Below are 6,083 nucleotides of genomic sequence, written 5' to 3'. Positions count from 1 at the left end.
TGGGCATGTCATAATATTAATAATGGAGGCATGCATTGCAATATGCATAGACCCCTGAGGGACTCTAGTCAATGAAGTATATGATGTGGTTAGTAATATATGTGTGATGTTTCTCTTCTCTCAGGTCTCCAGAGATCCTGTTGGGACTCTCCTACACAGGGGCCATTGACATGTGGTCTCTGGGATGTGTGGCAGCAGAACTCTTCCTTGGCGCTGTACTGTTTCCTGGAACGAGTGAATACGACATCGTAAGTATAGAATTAGAAACATAAGCTCATAAGTTTTGGAGTTAACGTAGGGTCCCTATTCTCTGAATGTTAGGTGACCATTTTCACCAAATTGAACATTCAACAGAAATGGATTAACAACATTTGGCGAAAATAGCTGAGATTGTAGATTGGATATTTATATATATATTTGATGTACAACAAACTAAATGATAGTGTTTAAGTGGTTAATATATCCTATAGCGTAGAGCTAATTTCAGTAAGGTTTCCTATGCAAATGTAGTGTGAACGTTCATGGATTAAACATTAATGACTTGATGTTGTGTTGTTTCTAGATGAGATTCATCACAGAGACTCAGGGACTGCCACCAGCACATCTACTCCATGCTTCAACCAAGACCAACATGTATTTTACAAGAGACTTGACGGGTGTCAGGAGGCTCAAGGTACAGTACAAACACACTTCTGCCCTTAAGGTACTATATTCTTAAAATACAGGCTACTGTATATGTGATAAAACATGATTTTAATTAGTTTTCTTTTTTCTTTTTAGACACCGGTGGAGGCAAGCGTCCAGTTTGGAGGGACCAGGGTGTACACTTTATGCTCCCTAGATGGAATCAAAGAGGTAAGTGGTCTTTTATTTTACATTCATATTCATCATTTAGCACTTGTGTGAGGATGTTTCTCAATGTTGACCCTAACTAAACTTAATTCATAAAGAATCTGCCTTCATGGCTACATTTGGTCACATTGTACATACTAGTAGGGATGCAAGTAATTCATTCATGGATAATTGATAACCTTATCGATCCATTAAAAGTTGATAAGCTGTGTTTGTTTTGGTTTTATCTGAGAAATTGAGAATCTTACAGGGCCAGGCTATAGCATCTTTTATGAGGAATACAATTAAATGAAAAGTGCAAAAGTATTTTCTGTCACATCACATGCAAAAGCTGAGACATTTCTGTGGCTTTTTTAACCGGCCCACATGTGTGTCCCTCGGCTACACACTCAGACAGCATTACATTCACAGAAAGCCGCCCAATGATAGAACCGCAGCATTTTCAATTAATTGTTAACTGTTAAGTTTAATTAAATAATTTCCTAAAGCTGATTAATTAATTGTTAACATCCCTACTCAGGATGCAAAACTATTGACCAGGAAAGTGATTGTTTTTTCTTTTTTCCTATTTACAGATCCATCCGCTGTCCACCGAGCTGAAGTCTCAATACCTGAGAACGAAGGATCGCCATCGCTTCGTGGATCTGCTAAAGAAAATGCTCGAAATTGATCCTGGGAAACGGCTTGAACCAGAGCATGTACTGCAGCATCCATTTGTGACAATGAGCCACCTGGTGAACAGCTTGCAACATAACGCCTTGTAAGTGTGTGTTTAGATTCTGTTTTTGACCTGTGCTGAAATCTCTGGATATGAAATTGATTTTGTGATTGATTGATTAATCAAGTCATTCATTCATTATTGCTTTTCAGTGTGAGGTGTTGTTATGACAAGATGAGCGTCTGCCAGACACAGAGGGTCACAGCTCCCACAGAGAGGAAAAGGCCCTCATCTGAAGCAGCAGAAAGCAGCCTGGACCGAAAGAGGAAGATGATCGTCTGCCAGACACAGAGGGTCACAGCTCCCACGGAGAGGAAAAGGCCCTCATCTGAAGCAGCAGAAAGCAGCCCGGACCGAAAGAGGAAGATGAGCGTCTGCCAGACACAGAGGGTCACAGCTCCCACAGAGAGGAAAAGGCCCTCATCTGAAGCAGCAGAAAGCAGCCCGGACCGAAAGAGGAAGAAGTGACAGCGGACACCAGGAAACGGAGGATACATTCATTGCTGATTTGGTGGTTGGCTTATGCACTGGACAGGTCAAGACTGTTGCACCCTGTCGCTCGAGCATCTGATCAAGTACAACCAGATTCTCAGAATTGAAGAGGAGCTTGGAGACAAGGCTTGTTTTGCTGGGAAGGGTTTCAGAAAATGATATAGTGGATTATCATAGTTATATAGTGAATTATAGTGGCTTAGAGAACTTTTGTTAACTTGTAAACAATGACTTCAACAGACAAACAACAAAATGAGAGACAACGCTGAATTTAATTCAGAAATTTACTTCATAAGAGATTGCTCAACGATTATTGCATGTACCATTATGTTTGTTTGCTTGTTTCAATATCTCACTTGTGTCATACTGCCATGATGACTGTTGGTGTGTGTTCTTTATGATACACATCCCATGGATTGTTTAATTCTTTAGATTAATAGATTTTATTTCAGCACATGAAGCAAGATCCATTCTTAGTGGATTAGTGAATGTTAAACACCCCATGATTTTTGTCTGTTTATTGTGATTTATGATGATTTATTTATGATTATGATGTAATATTGCTTGTTGTATATATTGTATATATTTCGAATTTTATAGAGGTATATTAAACTATATATGTTATACCCTATGCAACGTTTTGTGGATTTAATTTATGTTAAACCCTGCACAAAGGTGTTGTGAATTGAATTGGCTTGTCCATGTAACTTCCTCTATTTACTGTTATCCAAATCCACATTTTAATTAATGATGTCAGGAGTGGTTTAACACACATTTGCTGTATAAAACAAATAGAATAATGGCATGAGACATTGATATTACCAATTTACAATTGATATTTAAACAGATTCACATAGACAAAGACACATTTCTTAAAGCTGCATAAATATTTTGTTTGGCTAATCTGTATGCTACATTATGTTCGTGCAGTAATGCTAGTGCATCACATCTGCAGTAGTTGGAGGTTATCTCCCTGTAGAATAGATCCTGTCCACTACTGGTTGACTAATGGCATTGCCAGAAACACCATTTCAGTTACCAGGTAGGAGCTACAATCACTTTCTGGGAGAAAAAAACTTTATAACCACTGGTAAATTGCTATAATGTTTGAAATATACCTCAAGAATGAACCAAAGACAAGCTATTTTGCCTGTCAGGTAGGAGCTTTGGTCAGGAGTAATGCATATTATGGCTTATAAGGCAATATTAGAGGTATGTCCTTGTCCACTGGTATATCCAGTCTATATACCAGCTCAGTGGTCTTGCAGTTAGAGTTTCCGCCCTAAGACTGGGAGGTTGGGGTTCGATCCCTGGCTAAGTCATACCAAAGACTGGAAAATGGGACCCCAGTGCCTCCCAGCTTGTCTGTATTAATACGATATTAGCCCATATCTAGTTTAACCTAATGTTATGTATGTCTTTGATCATTCATAGATTGATTATTTAATTTCTGGGCCTACACAGTAAAGTACTGTATACATAGGAAATAGGCTGTTAAGAGAAAGATGATCGTTGACAGGTTCATAAATGGAGCAGTGTCACGGCCCCTTGGCCTGGCTTGCAGGGCCTGCCCTATGCTGTCTATATATAATAGTGTACTGCCCTGTCTGTGTGTTTCTCCCAAAGATCATGTGGGCGTCGGTCTACTTGAGACTCCTCATTAGGTGCATCAGGACTCAGGAGCACCTGGCCAGTGCTCCTGAAACCCTATAAAATAGGGCTTCCCAGACAGTCTCTGTGTCCCTCTCCAGATGACAGCACCCTTCTGTTTGTTTGCCTTTGCTATTTGAGTTGCACACTACAACATCCATTCATCATATTAACCACACATCCACACTGATACCACTGATCTTACTGAATTCCACATCTCATACATTCTGTAAGCATTCTTTATATTAAGTTAATATTAGTTACCTTTTGTAAATACACTATTATTTTGAACACTGCTACTGCGTCCTCCTCAATTTGTCATGGCCCAACGGGCCGGGTTATGACAGCAGTATATGGAGAATGTGCTGTTTACTTTCTATGTAGTTTACCTTTAAGCCTTGTATGTGTAATGGAGACCAATGTTCCTTTGCCTAATTAGTAACTACTAACTCCTCACCTGGTAGCCTCGCCAGGGTAGTTAATGAGGTGATTAGTTTGGTCAGAGTCAGTTCAGTTCAAGCCAGCATGGCAGCACACTGTCAAGAGCTCTCTCTCTCACTGCATGTTGAGTTAACCCTTTCTCTCAGGCCCTGGACAGTCTGTAAGTTTGTGTGTTAAACTTCTTGGCTCTTAAAGCAATATGCTTGTAAGTTGGTTTGATCTTTTCTAAAATGTTGAATGCATTTAGTACAGTGAGTACAAGATGTTCTTTTTGTAATCTTGTGTGATGCATACTTGATTGATTGATTGAAATATTTATTAACAGTTTGCAGAATTTACAGTACATTTCAAGCACAAATACAAATAACAAATAACTAATGTTTGGTTTATTGATTGTACAGTGGTGCCCACTCCAAAAATATGGTGACCGACCACATTTCCCTAGTGCCCACCGTTCCTGTATTCAATACAATTACTGCAGTACTTGTGGAAAGCCATGCTATCTGACTATTTATTACTGCCTGATTGCTTCTCAGATCCAGCCCCCCTGTATTATATCCGGTTTACACACTAAACAGTGTAAAGGGTACGCCAACGCAGACTGTTTATGTTTCCGTATCCGCTCTAGGGACAGGATCTAACTACCGGTATGTGAATTGACCCATCCCTAAACTCAGTAATTGATCCTGCAGGGGTCACTGTTGGACACACACCCCTATGGACCTTAGACACACAGCAACAATAATATCTAAGCCAATGAGATATTTCAGAGGGCGGAACAAACTTAGGGTTGCCAGGTCTGCGTATTATAAGCGACTTTGGGCGACGTTGGGTTTTTCCTGTAAAGTTGCTTGTGCATATCAGTGTTGGGTGAAATCTTAATCAAATCTATCCCCTATTGGTGGTTGCAGGTTGCTTCTTTAGGGCTTGTTTGTAAAGTGCAGTTGCTTATAGGCTTGTTGCTACTTTCTAAATGCTTTTAAACAGTGGTTTCAAATAATTTCATAATTTTCATCTGTTCTTGAGAGATTAGACAAATAATGTGGGACCCCCACATTATTTGTGGGGGTTAACAGATTCCGAGCTGTGTGGCTGAATCTGTCGGCAGGGGCATTCATAATGCGTAGGCTACTGGGAGAAATGGAAGAGGAGGAAGGAATGGGTTCCCAGACTGTTTGTCTTACAGACCCTCATCTGAAAATCTGTTGTGCCAGGGTTGCCAGGCCTACAACAAAATTAAAGATTTAGATGTGTGTATTTATAATCTTTTAAAAGGTAGGCCTATTCAAAAAAAGATTATTTCAAGATTCTTTTGAAATAGATGCAACATGTTGTAAGCTTGTAGATCTGATCTGCTATTTTCTGCGGCCGCCGCTCTCACTGGACAGGTTCACATGAGTCGAGTATACGGCAGCTGGGATGAGGATCCGCATCTCTAAATCTGAGGAAATCGATGGATTGTGCAGTCCAAGTAGGGAATGAGCCATTACCCCAGGTGGTTCGGGCATCTGGTTTGGATGCCTCTCGAGCATCTCCCTATAGGTCTTTGACCCAAATGCAAGTCTCGCTGGAAGGAGACCCCGAGGCAGACCAAGGATGAGATGGAGGAATTATATCTCCAAAATCTGCCAGGAACGCCTCAGGATCTCCCAGAATGAAGTTACTGATGTTGCTCTGGAGAGGGTCTGGAGCTCTCTAGTGGAGCTGTTGCCCTCGCGACCAGACTATACGGTTAATGGATAGGCTTACTAGTTTACAAAATAGTACAGTGGCACAATTACAATGATGCTGCTAAAAGGATAACACAAGAGAAGTCTTAAGTTTCCATTGTGGTCCTGTGCATTCTTTTTTGTTTTCATTGACCTGCTGGTCGCTTATTATATCTCTCCATCTGGCAACACCGGTTGATATAATTCCGCCAGTCAGACGA

The sequence above is a fragment of the Protomyctophum parallelum genome (genome assembly GCF_964188405.1).
Source record: "Protomyctophum parallelum genome assembly, chromosome: 21".
NCBI classification, from domain to species: domain Eukaryota; kingdom Metazoa; phylum Chordata; class Actinopteri; order Myctophiformes; family Myctophidae; genus Protomyctophum; species Protomyctophum parallelum.
The sequence above is the reverse complement of the archived record's forward strand: the minus strand, read 5'-3'. Positions refer to the sequence as shown.